At 49.4% G+C, this 17,384-nt stretch overlaps 1 protein-coding gene across 5 annotated transcripts in view; it reads left to right on the forward strand.

Moving 5' to 3' along the window:
* Positions 1–892: 892 nt before the first annotated feature.
* Positions 893–17,384, forward strand: part of SFMBT1 (Scm like with four mbt domains 1) — an 85,255-nt gene continuing 68,763 nt past the window's right edge. The window contains exons 1-3 of one of the 5 annotated variants that reach the window (XM_060204515.1): positions 1,755–1,848; positions 4,485–4,643; positions 6,737–6,826. The gene's annotated coding sequence lies outside the window, so the exon portion shown is untranslated. Of the gene's footprint in view, positions 1,204–1,733; positions 1,849–4,484; positions 4,644–6,736; positions 6,827–17,384 lie in introns of those variants that run through there. The other 4 variants (XM_060204516.1, XM_060204514.1, XM_060204518.1 and 1 more) reach the window with 4 other exon arrangements.

Consider the following 17,384-nt stretch of genomic DNA (forward strand, 5'->3'; position numbering starts at 1 on the left):
GCTTCGGGCAACCTAGTCCTCGTACCGGGAGACTCCGGAGCGCCCGAGAGAACTTTGCAGGGCCCGTAGGGGTGCAGGGGGTGCAAGGGGTGCAAGGGGTGCAGAGGGTGCAGGGGGTGAAAGGGATGCAGAAGGTGCAGGGGGTGCAAGAGGTGCAGGGGGTGCAAGAGGTGCAGGGGGTGCAAGGGGTGCAGGGGGTGCAAGAGGTGCAGGGGGTGCAAGAGGTGCAGGGGGTGCAAGAGGTGCAGGGGGTGCAAGAGGTGCAGGGGGTGCAAGGGGTGCAGGGGGTGCAAGAGGTGCAGGGGGTGCAAGAGGTGCAGGGGGTGCAAGAGGTGCAGGGGGTGCAAGAGGTGCAGGGGGTGCAAGAGGTGCAGGGGGTGCAAGAGGTGCAGGGGGTGCAAGGGGTGCAGGGGGTGCAAGAGGTGCAGGGGGTGCAAGAGGTGCAGGGGGTGCAAGGGGTGCAGGGGGTGCAAGGGGTGCAGGGGGTGCAAGAGGTGCAGGGGGTGCAAGAGGTGCAGGGGGTGCAAGAGGTGCAGGGGGTGCAAGAGGTGCAGGGGGTGCAAGAGGTGCAGGGGGTGCAAGAGGTGCAGGGGGTGCAAGAGGTGCAGGGGGTGCAAGAGGTGCAAGAGGTGCAGGGGGTGCAAGAGGTGCAAGGGGGTGCAGAGCGTGCAAAGGGTGCAGGGGGTGAAGAGGGTGTCCCGCCCCCGCCCCGGGCATTTACGGGACTCCAGCTCCCGGGGACGGAAAAGCAGCTGGGGGGAGGGGGGGGTTGGCGAGGGGGGGGGCGGACCCAGGTCTCCGCCCCCAGCGCCGCCGCGGTGCGGACGCGACAGCCGTCTCGCAGCCCCCTCGCCGGGGCCCCGGGCGGCGGGAGGACGCGGGAGCAGCGGCGCCTCCTGCGGAAGCCGGGAGACCCCGGGTGCGCGGGGTGTGTGCGTGGCGGGGGGCGTCCAGGGCTAGTTTTGCACCGCAAGGAGGAGTGCGAGTGCGTGTGCGAGCACGAGTGAGGGGCCGCAGGGGTGTCTCCTGGACCCCGCAGGACGCGCCGCTGCCCGCCGAGCGCCCCGCGCTCTCCCCGTCGGTCGGGCCCGCGGCGGCTGCCACCCTGCCCGGCGGTCACGTGCGGACGACGGCCCGGCCGGGACTCCGGCACCGACCCCGCCTTCGCCTTCGCCTTCGCCGCCGCCGCAGCAGCACCCCGAGGTGAGCGGCGGGCGCCTCCTCCTTGTCTCTCTCTCTCTCTTTCTTTTTTCTTGTGGGTGGGGGGCGTGCAGGAGACACCGGGTCTCCCCGTCGGGGGCTCCGCCAGCTCGGCCCCCCGCCCCCCGGGGGGTGTCCGCGACAAGTTGTGGGCCGGGGACCCCGGGCGCCTCGTCGGCCGACGCGCCTCCGGCCGGGCGGGGAGGACGGAAGGACGGACGGACGCGCGGGCGGCTCCGGAGAGGCCGGGCCGGGGGGGGGGGGCGCCACGCGCGCGGCGCGAGGGGCGCGGGCGGCGGGAGGAGCGCGGGGTGGGGGGGCGCGGGCGCATGCGCGGTGCGCCTGTGCCATATTGGAATGAGTCGGAGCGCGGAGCGCCGCCGCCGCCGCCGGAGCGCGGGTGCAGGGGGGCGGGGAGAGCTGCCGGCCGCCCCGCTCCGCCGAGCCCAGCAGGAAGGAGGGCGCGGGCGGGCGGGCGGGCGGCGCGAGCGGAAAGGGCGCCGGCGCGCGTGTGTGTACAGCGTGTGTGTGGGGGGGAGGCGGTGCGGAAAGAAGGAAAGAAAGAAAGAAAGAAAAGACGAGTACGAGACCGGGGGGCGGAAAGCGAAGGAGCGAGCGGGCGAGCGCGCGCGCGAAAACTCCCGGCAGGTAAAAAAAAAAAAAAGAAAAGAAAAAAAAAGCGGGGCCTCCGGCTGGGCCTTCCCGCGCGGCGGCGGCGGCGCTCGGGCGGGCGGGGGACGACGCGGCTGCCCAACTTTGCCCCCCGAACGCCGCCGGGCGCCGGGAGCCGGGCGCCGGGCGCCGGGAGCCGGGAGCCGGGAGGCGGCGGGCGCGCGGGCAGAGGCGCCAACGGGCGGCGGCGGCACGTTGGGGGCGGGGGCGGGGCGGGGGGAGCGCAGCCCTGTGCGCGTTCTCGCGCGTTCTCGCGCCCGGCCGGCCGGGGCTGCAGGCGCGCGCCCGGGTGCTCGGCGGCGGCGGCGGCGGCTCGGGCCGGGCCCGGCGGGCGGGCGGGCGGGCGGGCGGGCGGCTCGCGGTGGCCCCGGCGCGGCGGGGACGGGCGTGCAGGAAAGTGGCTGGGCGTCGGCACGGGCGGGCGAGCACCCAAGTTCCCCGGCTGCGCCGCCTCTCCGCCCCCCGCCCCCCCGCACACACACATCCCGCGCTCCCGCCCGCCGAGCCCCCGCGGACCCGCCCCCCGGGCTCGCTCCGGGGCCGGGGCGCGAACCCGCAGAGCCCGACCTGGGCCGCGCCGCCCGCGCGGCCGTCGGAACTTGTCCGGGCGGCGGCGGCGGCCCACGCTGCCCCGCGGCCGAGCACCTCCCGCCCCGCCGCCGCCGCCGCCGCCACCGGTGGCTCGGAGCCGCCCTGCCGGACCTCGGGCCTCCGCGGCCGCCGCGGGCCGGACACCGAGCTCGCCCGAACCCCGCCGCCGACCTGCCCGCCCCGAGGTCGGTGATCGTGTCCGTGTCTGTTGTGCAAGTCTCGGTGTGGACCCTGGAGACGAGGCAGCCGAGGGGGGGGGGGCGGGGGTGGTGGTGGTGCGTTTGCAGTGTCGTGAGATGCAAGGCCTGCTCGCTGGGGTGCAGCAAAAACAAAATAAATAAATAAAAGAAAGAAAGAAAAGAGAAAAGAAAAAAAAAAAAAAAAGAAAATGCCTTGCGAGAACAGAAATAAATTCCCGCGGAAAGGTTGCATGCTAAGTTTTTCACCCGATGTCAGCTGCTCACTGGAGCCTAAAACTAACCGGGATGCGCGGGTCACCTGCAGGGCTTCTCCGCATCTAGGGGATCTGGGGGGCCGGGAAATTTGGGGGATCTGGGGGGCAGGCAATCTGGGGATTTAGGGGATCTCGGGGTGCAGGGGATCTGGGGGGCTGGGGATCTGGGGGGCCAGGGGATGTGGGGGTGCAGGGGATCTGGGCATCTGTGGCCTGTGGATCTAGGGTCCTGGGGGATCTGTGGGACGGGGCTAGGACAGCTGCGCTTGGGGAGGGTGTCACTCTAAAGCTTGCTGCTGACCCCATCCCCCGTTATGCTTCCTGAATCCTGCTTTGTAAGTGATTGTTTTGAGGACCCGGTGTGTCCACGATAAGAGATTTGGAACAAAATGGGTTTTTCCTTGTTCCTTTTGTCTGTGCCACCTCTCGCCACTGGTTTTTAGATGCCAGACTCTCCCGTGGCACCGTGAGTTAAATGCCTGCAAATGGGCTCGTGCCCGGCCCGTGTGCGGAGGGCTGGGGCGAGGCGAGGGAGGCGAGTGCCTGCTGAGTTCGGCGGGTTTATCTAGGCCACAGGTAGATGCTGAGTTCAGATTTGTTTACACTGTCCGGAAAGTAGCGGCCTGCTGGAGACTGGAGCGACTTTAAGATCAGGAAACAGTCTGGTGCCTTCCCTTGTCATTAGCTGGCTGCCTTATCTCTGGTAGTTTTTTTTTTAAACCCTTTATAGGTGTGCTTTTTCTTTTTTGCAAAATTAGTGGATGGCTTGGTCATCTTTCTGCTTTCAGCTCTAAAATTGGGCCACTTTTTAAAAACGTCCCAGTACATCTTTGAAAGGTTCTACCAAAAGTAGTCACATTATGCATCGTTATTAAGCAATTCATTTGAAAAGGACATCGTGATGGTATTACCCAGGATGATTTTAACTACCCGAACAAAGACGCTTATACAAAAACATGGTGTTTAAAATGCAAAGACATTTTAAACTACTCATTTCAGGGGAGTAAGAGAACCGCTCTGCTCTGCTCTGCTCTGCTGGGCCGTATGTGGTAGAGGGATTGAGCTGGTCTCACACCTGCAAGTCCTAAGCTCTATTGGCTTGAATTAAAAAAAAAGTTAGGTCTAACTTATGATAAGATCATAAAAATATAGTCCAACAACATTCTCTCTTTCTCTCTCTCTCACACACACACACACACACACACATACACACACACACACACACACCTACACACCTGATAAACTCTCTCAGATTAAGAGATTTTCATCCTCACAAAGGCTACTTTTCTATTCTGCCACACCTTAAAGACCTCCATAGCCCTCAGACCACTACTGACTCACTGAGCTGAGCACATCAAGTGTGTAAGCCTGACACTGTCATTTCTGTTGTGACCCTGTTTTTTCTCCTTTTCTTTTCTTTTGCTGTCTAAAATAACTGACAATTCTGGCCTGGGAGACTTTGCAGTCAGGTCACTTGCTAGCTATGGTTTGGATCTGTGGTTTTGAGGAATCCTTGTGGTCACAAGCAGGCTGGGTTTTTAATCTGTTAACTTTCCGAATTTTGAAGGATGAATCATGAACCTTCCTAACAAGTCAGTGTGAGAGCCAGGAGGAGAGAGACACCATCGTGCATATCCACTGCTTGTGAAGCTTCTGTGCCTGGGCCTGCTCTGTGGGACCTGGGTCAAATCCTTGCACAGGATGAGGATGCGTTCCACCAGATGATGTGAGCTCTCGGTCCCTTATGTATTGCTTTTATGACAGACCAGAGCATCAGGCTATAGACAGGCAGGCACTTTGAATGCTAGATTTAAAAAATAGATATATAATGAGAGAGAGAGAGAACCAGAGCTTCATTCTGGCATATGCAGTGCTGGTGATTGAATCTGCCTTTCTTCCTCAGTTAAGTCTTATGCCCTGCTGCTATTGCCTCTATCTGTTTTTCGTCTTTTTAATTTAATTTTTTTTGTTGTTGAAAAAAAATTTAAATTTCTTTACTGGGGATTAATGGTTTACAGGTCTCCATATTTTTATAGTAAAGATTTTCTCTTATCTAAGTATCCTAAGACTATACTTTCTGATATTATTTGACTGTCAACCAACGTTTCAGAATAATTAAGAATAAAAGACCCTGTAATCAATAAATGGTATATCTTTGTTATGACAGGTTTTTTTTTTGTATTTAGCATTTGTTATCTAACTGGTATGTAAAGAAATAATAATAATAAAAAGACTTAGCTTATACATAGCTGTTTATTTGGGTGGCAGTTTTTAGGGATTTTGGTTACCGGGGAGAACTTAGACCACTCAGCTTTAGGGAGTGGGGTTTTTATATGATGGTATGCTTCGTCAAGTGCAACTAACCCCACTGGAAAATGACTTAGATAGAAAGGATGTGGTCAGGTTGTTGCGAATTGGTCTTTAAAATTCACAAAAGTGGTAGAATCCGAACAAAGACAAGGGCTTAATAGAAAACTTACAGGGGTTGGGTGGTAGTACACCTGGTTGAGTACAAGGACCTGCTCCCTGCCTACAGGGAGGAATGCTTCCTCTCTACCTCCCCCACCCCTCTCAGTTTCTTTCTTTTTTTTTTTTTAGTACTTATTTATTTATTCCCTTTTGTTGCCCTTGTTTTATTGTTGTAGTTATTATTGATGTCGTTGTTGTTGGATAGGACAGAGAGAAATGGAGAGAGGAGGGGAAGACAGAGGGGGGAGAGAAAGACAGACACCTGCAGACCTGCTTCACTGCCTGTGAAGTGACTCCCCTGCAGGTGGGGAGCCGGGGTCTCGAACCAGGATCCTTACTCCAGTCCTTGCGCTTTGCGCCACTTGCGCTTAACCTGCTGTGCTACTGCCCGACTCCCCCCTCTCAGTTTCTTTCTGTCCTATCAGATAAAATAGAAAGTGAAAATAGAAGAAGAAGAAAAAAAAGGAAAAAATGGCCTTCAGGAATGGTGGATTTGTAGTGCTGGCACTGAGCCCCAGCGATAACCCTGGTGGCAAAAACAAAAGAAAAACAAACAAACAAACAAGCAAAAAAGAAACAACTTATGAATGCATTGCAGAAGTTTTTTTTTTTTTTTTTTTTAATGTTTGGTTGTAAACTTGCCTATAAACTCAGGCAAACTGAAGATTTGGATAGTATAATTACTTCCTAGCCTCTTTTATTCCAGAGGATTTTGTATCCTTCTCCACCTTTCTTTACCTTCAGATAATCACTTGAGGACTTTATTTAGAAATAAAAAAATGTAGGGCAGGGGGCCAGGTGGTGGCGCACCTGGTTAAGCACTCACATTATGGTGCACAGGGACCCGGGTTCAAGCCCCTGGTCTCCACCTGCAGGGGGGAAAGCTTCACGAGTGGTGAAGCAGGGCTGCAGGTATCTCTCTGCCTCTTTCCCCTCTCTATCCCTTCTCTTCTATCAGTTTCTATCTCTATCCAATAAGAAATAAGTAAAAAGAGTAAAAAAAAAAAAAAAGAAAAACATATAGGGTAGGGAGGTAGCATAATGGTTATGTAAACAGACTGTCATGCCTAAGGCTCTGAGGTCCCAGGTTCAGTCCCCTGTATCACCACAAGCCAGAGCTGAGCAGTGCTCTGGTAAAAAATTAAATAAATAAAAGAAATTAAGGAATATAATTAGTATCTTAATTATATAATATATAATTAACTATATAACCATGTTATGTAATTATATAATTAAGACAGTGTAATCTATATTGTGTTAAACGACACGTTAAGTCTATTGAACTTGCGACTTGATAGTAATTCAGTAATATTTATTTATTTATTTACTTATTTATTTATTTATGGACAGAGTAACCAAGAGGGCAAGAGGAGACAGAGAAGAAGAGAGAAGCAGACCCTTGCAGTGCTCATCACCCCCTGTGAAGCTTTTCCTGTGCAGGTGAGGACGGGACTTGAACTCAGGTCCTTGTGCATTCAACTGGGTGTGCCAGTACCTGGCTTCTGGTGTATAATATTTAACTCTGTATTTGTGAAATGTTCAGTCATAGATGGAGAGAAAGGCTTGGAAAAAAAAAAAAAAGGAAGATTACAAGTTAAACAATTAGGCACTTTGAGAATGGCTAAAGAGGTGTGAGTTTCTTCTTTATTATTACTATAACTTTTTTTAAAAAATTATTTATTTATTAATGAGAGGGATAGGAGGAGAGAGAAAGAACCAGACATCACTCTGGTACATGTGCTGTGAGGGATTAAACTCAGGACCTCGTGCTTGCGAGTCCAACACTTCATCCATTGTGCCACCTCCTGAACCCCCGTTTATTATTTTTAATGCCTGCATTAATATAGTAAACATGGGTTAAGTTTCCTGAATACTGTTCATTACCAGGGGAGTTAGTTACTTAAAGCTTAAAACATCTGGTGATTCCCTACCTTTTCCCCTTACCAAAGATGCCTTTTGACTGACTTGAAATCCTTGGTGAATTGCGAGTGGATACCAGGAAACTTGATTTTTGTGTGAGTTTTAGTTAACTATCCATTAGTAATTTCTTTTTTTAAAAATTTTTAAATATTTATTTATTTATTTTTCCCTTTTGTTGCCCTTGTTGTAGTTATTGTTGTTATTGGTGTCATCATTGTTGGATAGGACAGAGAAATGGAGAGGAGGAGGGGAAGACAGACAGGAGGAGAGAAAGAGAGACACCTGCAGACCTGCTTCACCGCCTGTGAAGTGACTCCCCTGCAGGTGGGGAGCCAGGGGCTCGAACCGGGATCCTTATGCTGGTCCTTGCACTTTGCGCCATGTGTGCTTAACCCGCTGTCCTACCACCCGACTCCACCATTAGTCATTTCAAAGAAGATCAGAGTGGTTGTTTCCTAGATTTAGTAGAGACTTTTTTTTTCTGAAAGTATCTGTTTCTTTGACTGGGTTTTATTTTTATCCCTCGTTGTGGTTCTTTTTTTTTTTTTTTTTTTTAACCAGATCACTGCTCAGCTCAGGTGTACAGTAGTGCGGGGCAGAGGATTGAATCTGAGACTTTGGAGCTTCAGTCATGAGAGTATCTTTGTATAACCATTATGCTACCTACCCCATCTCCTTTCATATCAGTGTTCTCCAACGTATATTACTGATACTCCTGAATTAAAAGTTAAAATTTAGGTAAATTCACTTTATGTATCAGATAAGTTTATGAATTTTAAAAGTATAAGTTAGAGTTTCTAAGTGAATTGTTAGAAGAAATAGTTGCTCCTGCTCCTGCTTTTTTTCAGTTAGGGAATACAAAAAGGTTCTGAAAATAGAAATAATTGCATCATGTTCCAAGCCCTGACTCTTCCCCCTCACTCCAGAGTCTTTTACTTTGGTGCAATACACCAACTCTAGTCCAAGCTCTGCTAAGTTAATATGCTTGAAAAGAAGAACTGAAAATTCATACTAGTGAATTTTCACTGGAGTGAGGGGGAAGGGTCAGGGCCTGGAACATGATGGCAGAGGAGGACCTAGTGGGGGTTGACTGTTCTTTGTAAAACTGGGAAATGTTATGTGGGTACAGACTATTGTATTTTACTGTCGACTGTAAACCATTAGTCCCCCAATCAATCAATCAATCAATCAATAAAATAAATAAAGCATATTAGGTTGGCGATATATCTAGGACTGTGGTATACTTTTGCTTAGCTTTCATTTCTATTAACTGTGCAGAATTGGTGGGAGTATGTGGTCTAGTAATTAAAGCTGCAGATTTGAAAAAAAGACTGGATATTGTGATCTTGTCACTGTCACTTAGGCAATCTGAACCTCTTGACCTCTTAATGTACTTAATGTTTTTGTTCCCCTTTGAAGTTGGTTTCCAGTTCTCACTTGTGAGGTATATTTGCATTTAAAATGTGCATTGTTTTAATTATTATTCACGCAATCAGTACAGCACAAATTGAGAAATTTAGATTTGCTCTGAGGTATTAAATTTGTATTTCTGTTTCCACGAGGACCATGGAGTTTCCTGATTAAACTGAGAGAAGCTTTAAATGACTCCTTTGTCGCCAGGCCCATTGCCCAAAGTAGCTGGGACCAGGCCAGCGCAGGGACGGGTGGGCCCTTCTGACTTGTCTCTCTGTTACGTGTTTCTCTTTGCAAGACCCCCACATCAAGGCCAGGCTGGGACTTTGTTGAAAGCATTTCTCTCTGCCAGGGCTTCAGTGTGACTCAGTGTCTGCACGCTGACATTACTCTCCTCTTGCTGCCACAGCTGATTTTGCTGCTTCTTTCTTCACTTTTTCCAGATCGAGGGTGACGGAGGGAGAGACAGAGAGGCAGAGACATCACAGCACTGTCTCCCTACTTGTGAAGCTTCTCCTTTACATGGTCTTCCCATGTGGTGACTGGGAGCTCAAACCTAGATTCTTGCACATGGTAAAGTGTGTGCTCTACCAGTTGAGCTGTCTCCTGGGCCTCTAGTTATATATTTTTATGAGAGACACATACAACAAGAGAGACCAGAGCACTACTCAGCTGTGCCATAAGATGGAGCCAGGGGGGAGCCGGGCGGTGGAGCAGCGGGTTAAGTGCACATGGCGCAAAGCTCAAGGACTGGCTGAAGGATCCCGGTTCGAGCCCCCGACTCCCCACCTGCAGTGGAGTCGTTTCACAAGTGGTGAAGCAGGTCTGCAGGTGTCTGTCTTTCTCTCCCCCTCTCTATCTTCACCTCCTCTCTCCATTTCTCTCTGTCCTATCCAACAGCAACCACATCAGTAACCACAATAATGTTAAAATAAACAACAAGGGCAAACAAAGGGAAAATAAATAAATAAAATGTTTAACAAAAAAAAAAAAAAGAAAAAAGATGGAGCCAGGGATTGAACCTGGAGCCTCTGGCGTCTCCAGCACGTGAGTCCTGTGCTGTCGCTGCGCTTCCTCTGTCCAGTCTGCTGGCACAACAGAGCGCTGAAGGCTCTCTTCATTTCTTCATACCCTGCTAGTCTCAACCCTGACTTTGACTCCCGATTTACTTGGTCTGGAAGTTTCCCTTTGCAGAGTGGCTTTAGTGAAATCTTAGCTTTGAGCACTGGATCCTTTCCCCCAACCACCTAGACACTTTTTTCCCCCAGCCTTCTGTACTGTCTGTCTCCTCTTTGACCTCATTTTACTCTTGAGACCCAGCCCCTTCAGGTCTGTAGCCATTATCCTACTTTTCATTTGTCCCCTAGTGAATGCTTGGCTTGTGTGGCCTCCCCTCTGTAGAACACCTCTCCCTCCCACCCCCATTTATTGGCTAGGGCAGAGAGGAATTGGGAGGGAAGGGAAGATAGGGAGAGAGACACTTGTGCAGACCTGCTTCACCGCTTCTGAAGTGTCTCCGCTGCATGTGGGAGCAGGGGCTCAAAACCAGTTCCTTGCATAGGTGCCGCCTCTGAGCCCCAGAACACCACCACCACCTCCTCCTCCTCTTCCTCTTCTTCTAATTTCTTTAATGGGGGATTAATGGTTTACAGTCAGCAGTCAAATACAATAGTTTGTACATGTGTAACATTTCCTTGTTTTCCACATAACAATACAGCCCCCACTAGGTCCTCCTCTGCCATCATGTTCCAGGACCTGAACCCTCCCCCCCCACCCCCCACTCCAGAGTCTTACTTTGGTGCAGTACACCAACTCCAGTCTAAGTCCTGCTTAGAGTTTTCCCTTCTGATCCTGTTTTTTGACTTCTGTCTGTGAGTGAGATCATCCCATTCTTCTCTTTCTGACTTACTTCACTTAACATGATATCTTTGAGCTCCATCCCAGATGGGGTAAAGAAGGTGAATTCACCATGAACCTGAGACTTTGGAGCCTCAGGAATAAGAGTCTCTGCAGAACCATTATGCCTTCTACCCCTGTCCACATTTCTCAGTTCTCCACATAACAATTCAACCTTCTCTAGGTCCTCTTCTGCCATCATGTTCCAGGATCTGAAAAAACCCCCCCCCCAACCCCAGAGTCCTTTACTTTGGTGCAATACACCAGAACCAGTCCAAGTTTTGTTTTGTATTTATTGTTCAACTTTTTCTTTTCTTTCTTTCTTTTTTTAATAATTGGATTCGTTTTATTGAAGGTACCTCTACAATTTAGATGGAAGAGTTGTGCCAATATTTTCCTCTAAGTATTTGATAGTTTCTTGTCTAACATCCAAGGGGTGTTGAAATCCCCTATTACTGTGTTGCTGAAGCCCTTCCAGTAGATGTTTGATGTATTTAGATGGCCTCTCCTTGGGTGCATAGATGTTAATAATCATTAAGACTTCTTGATTGACTGATCCTCTGAATCTTAAGTAATGTCTATCCCTATCTTTTTACATTTTATTTGTTTTAACGTCTAGCGTGTCAGGTTGAGCATAGCTGTTCCTGCCCCCTTTTGTGGTTCATTGGCTTGTATGATAGTTTTCCATCCTTTCACTTTGAGTCTGTGTTTGTCTTGTTGAGTTAGGTGGGAGTCCTTCAGGCTGTATTTCTGATCCATTTTCCTTCTCTGTGCCTTTTAATAGGTGAATTCAGGCCACTGACATTTATTGATATTATAGAATGAAGATATTTGAATGCCATTATTCTAAAATCTTAGAGTGCAGAACACCACTTGTAACCAGTCCAGCCTCTCACTTTTGGATGTAGACAAGCCTGAGTTCAAGGTCTCCTAAAGTGACCCTCTGTGTAAGTGTCTGCACTGTCCTGTCTTGAGGCGGACATTCTTTTTGCCTGTTGTGATCTCAGATCATTCCTTCTCAGTGATGGTATTTGAGCCCCCTTACCCCGCCCCAGTTCTGACTCCTTGGATTTTAAACATGATTGGAATCTTGTGTTCAAGTGAAATGTGTCTAGGCAGCCCAGGATGTAAAATAAATAAAACTAGAGTTTTCTGGGTGAAAGGGGAGTGAAGGGCGGCTGTCCTGTCCTGCCTCAGCCCTCGACACGTGGCTCTGTTGTGCCGAGGCAGAGGTGGCATCTGACTCTGGACCTTTTTTACCTTGGACTTTTTGGATGGATCCGCTCAAGTTGTTGTGAATACTGGCTGTCCTGCGGCTCCTGTGTCTAAAGGCAGTCCTTCTGTTCTGTAGCCTCTTCCTTCCCACTGGTTTTCCTTTGGAAATTTTGATTTCAATTGTATACAATCAGTGCCAAAGATAAATCTTGCAGCCATGCTGGAAAGTGAAACTGTTAAAAGAGAGCCAGCTCGGGGCTAGGTGTTATTGTACCTGGTTTAGTGCACACACTACAGTGCACAAGGACCTGGGTTCAAGCCCCTGGTCCCCACCTGCAGGGGGGAAGCTTCACGAGTGGTGAAGTAGAGCTGCAGGTGTCTCTCTGTCTCTCTCCCTCTCTCCCCATTCCCTCTAGATTTTTCTGTCTCTATCCAATAATAAATAAATAATTTAAAGTAAAGAAGAGAGAGAGAGAGAGAGAGACAGCTCCATTCAATGCTGAAAGCTTCAAAGGTTCCCAGGGCTTCCCTTCAGAAACTGTATCTCTGCTGTCTCTTTAGAGCTGTATTTGTACAGCATGCACATCAAGATAGGCTTAGTTTACTTTTATTAGTTTACCAATGTAGCAGGCGTATTAAATTAATACAACTGAAATATGTATTTGCAGTGAAAATATGTTGCATATAGTACACCCATATAGAATATTTGTATGTAAATGTGAAACATACATTGTTCTGTCTCCTCCAGATTGTCCTCCCATATCTCCTTTTCTTGAGTCTGTGCAATACTGTGGCCAGATAGGTTTTTCTAAACAAACTGATTTCATCTCTTCACATCCTCCCCCTCTCCACCCACATCACATTGCCGACAGATGACAGAGTAAAGGTTAAAGGTCAGGCTCTCTGAGAAGGCACCCACAACCTTGAAGAGCTCCTCCTCCCCAGGCACCTGGCCAGTGGGCCTCCCTCCACATGTGCCACCACTCCAGCCTGGAGGGCTCTCCCTTCTGCAGGCCTCCCTTAAACTGGAGGTGTCTCCCCGCCTCTGGTGCCCTTTCACTGTTACTATGCCCCCAGAATGTCACGTCTCATATACCATCATGTTCAGGTTTTTATTATTTTTTTATTTGTATCATTTAAATTAATTAATTAATTTTTTAATCAGAGCACCGCTCAGCTCTGGCTTACGGTGTTGCAGGGGATTGAACCTGGAACTTCAGAGCCTCTGGCATGAGAGTCTGTTTGCATAACCATTATGCTATCTACCCCCGCCCTGTTCAGTTTTTAAGCTTTAATTTGATAGGACAGAAATTGAGTGGGAAGGGAAGTAGAAGGGGGGAGTGAACATATAGACACCTGGTCGCCCTGCTTCAATTTGTGGAGCTCCCCCACCTGCAGGTGGGACCGGGGTCTTGAATCTGGGTCTTTGAGTATGGGGATATGCCAGCTCCCGTGGTCACAGCTTTTGCCATACTTGATGGCAGCAGGTGATTATTTAACTATTCATTGTTTCTTTTTTTATTTAACCGTTCTTAATATTGCTGGTGAGCAGGGCCCCCATTAGTTATATAGCTCTGTGTTTTTGAGGGGGAGAATGAGAGGACAAGGGAGAGAGGCCACAGCACTGCTCCGCCATCCACGGAGCCCGCTGATAGCTCCAACATTTCTAATATCATTCCTACTCAAAACCGTGTCGTTACCACAACCAGTGACTTTCTCTTGTCCTCAGAATAAAACCTAACCCCCCTTTTTGACCTCTGATTCCTTGTGTGATGTAGCCTGCCCAGAGCGCCCCCCCCCCCCCCCCACACTTCCAAGTCCACAGAGTTGCTCTGTTTCTTTCCTTTTTCACCGCAGGGGTTAGCTCCGTGCTGAAGCTCCCCCACTCACTGGGCTCTTCTTTCTTATTACTGCTTAGATTCCTTCATGGATACTTATTTTTAGTTCATTTTGCTATTTTAATTCCTGATAAAATCCTTTGGAGCCATGCTGTAGAGAACGTGTTCACAACCTACTGCAGGACATCTTGCTCTGTTGCCCGATGTGACTGGTGGGCTGTTCCCGTGGTTCCCAGTGTCAGCTCACTGACGGTAGGAACTGGGTTTTGTCTGTAGCTGACATGCAGTCCTGGTCCTAAGAACAGTATTTGGCAAGCACCTGTGTCTATGTGTTTCCTGATGGTGTGGGTGAATAGCTAGCTTGTGATTTGAAAGCTCACTATTTTGGGGAAGTTGGGCGGTAGAGCAGTGGGTTAAGTGCGCGTGACGCAAAGCGCAAGGACCTGCGTAAGGATCCTGGTTTTGAGTGTCTGATTAATGCTCTAGGTTAGCAAAATTTCTTTACTTCATTGTATCATATTAATGTGCAGTGTCACTTTTTCCAAGTTAACTGAAGAAGATCTCAAGCCGGGAAAATAGTATAATTGCTGTATATCAATAAAAAGGTATTCATATCTAAGGCTCCGAGCTCCCAGGTTCAGTTCCTGGCCCCATCATAAGCTGAGCAGTGCTCTGGTTAAAAAAAAAAAAAAAAAAAAAAGTAAAAACAAGATAGGAGAACTTTAACTCTAGCCTTTTGTTTGACTTTTAAAAAAAACTATGGAGACTCTCTTTATTGCTGACATTGTCTTAGAATCCTCCATTCAGCGATGGCCCACATGTCCATCTCAGAACCTGGCCTTTAGAATATCAGATTTACATTTTTTAAAAAATATTTATTTTATTTATTCCCTTTTGTTATTTTATTGTTGTAGTTATTGTTGTTGTTGTGATTGATGTTGTCATTGTTAGGACAGAGAGAAATGGAGAGAGGAGGGGAAGAGAGAGATGGGGAGAGAGAGAGAGAGACACCTGCAGACCTGCTTTACCACCTGTGAAGCGACTCCCTTGCTGGTGGGGAGCCAGGGGCTTGAACCGGGATCCTTATGAGCCACCTGTGCTTAACCCGCTGTGCTACCTCTCGACTCACCAGAGTTACATTTCTGATTCTAGGGGACATGTATCCCCAAGGTGCCACCCACTCCCCAAATCTGGTTAATCCTGTCAGCTTGCACGCCACACGGACCACTGTTATTCCATGTCTCCTTGAGCCCTTGTCTAAGTCTGTGTGTCTCTGTCACTGTGTGAATCATGTCTTTTTTCCCCAAGTTCTCAACAGGCAGTTCTTACAATCGTGTGTGTGTGTGTGTGCGCGCGCGCGCGCTCCAGGTTTTATCAGCGGGCTGCCAAATCCCGCAGCTTTCTGATGGTACAGCTGCAACAGTAATTGTTGCTAGGTGGACCTGGCTATGTCCTCCCCACAGTTGAGTTCAAGTAGATAGAAAAAAAAAAAAAAATCAAAGTAGTTGGCCCATTCTGCAGAATGGTGCCTCGTCAGACATACACCTCTGGTCAGGCTGGGCAGACCTGCCTTAGGATGCAGTAGCTTCTTTCCTGTGGCCGTGGAGAGAGAGGCAGTTACGTGAGGGTTGAGGGTCCTGAGCTGTGCCCAGTGGCTCAGGACAGGTATTAGGACCTCCAGTGGGAGACCGGAGTCCCACACAGACCTACGTCTGAGCGCTGGAGCTCGCTGTACATTTCTCGGGAAGTGCTGTCAGCTCCCTTAGGTGAGTGTTGCTTGCGCTCTGGAACAGATGTGTCAGGTCAGAGCGCAGAAGCCACAGTTAACCGGTCATCGAGAGGGTGTCTGACGGGTCCATCAGGCACCCGAGTGCTGGTTCAGTGACCTTCCAGGATGAACTGTGGGTCCAGATAGAGCTCCCCCAGGCTGTGCTGCCCGAGGAATTGAGATGCCAACAGGGTGAGGAGTTGCTTCCATTCACCGCCCTCCTCCTCAGGGTCTGTGCTGGGAGATACGTAGGCAGATACGCGGCTTCTGCAGATTTCTCATCTGCCTTAGAAGAGGAGCAGACACCTTCAGGGTAGACTTTGGCCAAGTGACTCTTCCCTCAGTTTCCTAATAGAGCTGAGCTGAACTATACTCAGGGTCTTCATTTGTATGAGCTTGCCACTGACAGCTGGTCTCAGCGCTGGTGGACTCTTCCCTCTCCTTTCCCAGTTAACCAGAGTTTTCTTTTTCTTTTCTTTTTTAAATATTTTATTTATTTGTTCATGATAAAGATAAGAAGAGAGAGAGAAAGAATCAGACGTCACTCTGGTACATGGGGTGCCAGGGGTTGAACCCAGGACCTCATGCTTGAGAGTCCAACGCCTTATCCACTGCGTCACCTCCTGGACCACACTATAGTTTTCTTCATTTTCCCGAAGCTTTCTGGAAAGCTGCAGTGGAGTTACAGAATGCTTTGAGTTTCCCTTAGCCTCTGGTCTCATCATTGGTGAACTTCATACTGCCCTGGTCCATGTCACAAGTTAATCTGTTTATTTTATTATTATTTTTTAAAAATATTTATTCCCTTTTGTTGCCCTTGTTGTTTTATTGTTGTAGTTATTATTGTTGCCGTCGTTGTTGGATAGGACAGAGGGAAATGGAGAGAGGAGGAGAAGACAGAGAGGGGGAGACAAAGACAGACACCTGCAGACCTGCTTCACCGCCTGTGAAGCGACTCCCCTGCAGGTGGGGAGCCGGGGGCTTGAACCGGTGTCCTTCCATCGGTCCTTGCACTTAGTGCCACGTGCACTTAACCTGCTGTGCTACCGCCCGACTTCCTGAATCCAGTTTTTAAAAAACATTTTTTTTATATTTATTTCCCTTTTGTTGCCCTTGTTTATTTTATTTTATTGTTGTTATTGATGTCATTGTTGTTAGGACAGAAATGGAGAGAGGAGGGGAAGATGGGGAGAGAAAGACAGACACCTGCAGACCTGCTTCACCACCTGTGAAGTGACTCCCTTGCAGGTGGGGAGCCGGGGGCTCAAACTGGGATCCTCACGCCGGTCCTTGCGCTTCACACTAAGTACACTTAACCCGCTAGGAGTCCAGTTTTAAGGGGTCAGGACCCCGACCACTGTGCTGAGCTCTCCTCAGTCAAGGGTGCTTGCTCTGCTGCGACCTTCACTCTGCCATCTATTTTGTGTTGTCGTGAGTAGTTTTGACCCGTGACGGGAAAGGAGTTGCATCTGTGACAAGGAAACAGCACCATATGAATGTCAGAAAGCAGGTTTCATGAATCAGGGCGTCTCAAGAAGTGATCTGTGGCAGTTCAGAGCTAGCCAGGCTCTTTAATGGGAAAAGCTTCTGTAAACAACAGTCACGTGGCGAGTGAGAACATCCAGTATTTAAAGAAGAGGTGGGAGAAGCATAGTATAAGGGCATGTTTTAGCTCGGGCTCAGTGCGGACTGGAAAGTAAGCACGTTGCATGGGGTGAGGCTAAATCAATTGGCTTTGCTCTGATGACTTCTCAGAAGTCTTCCGTTAATTTTGTTGAGCCCATACGCCTGGCTGCTCAGTGGGTATCGCGACTAGGCAGATGGCAGTCCCTGGATTTTCCTTCTCTTGTGAAAACTACAGTACCCGTCCCAGGATGCAGGGGAGTTAGATGTTCCTGAGTTAGAAAGTCGTGATTTTCAAATAACTATTGTCACTAATGGATCAGAG

This window comes from Erinaceus europaeus, chromosome 12 (genome assembly GCF_950295315.1).
Source record: "Erinaceus europaeus chromosome 12, mEriEur2.1, whole genome shotgun sequence".
In the NCBI taxonomy this organism is placed as follows: Eukaryota; Metazoa; Chordata; class Mammalia; order Eulipotyphla; family Erinaceidae; genus Erinaceus; species Erinaceus europaeus.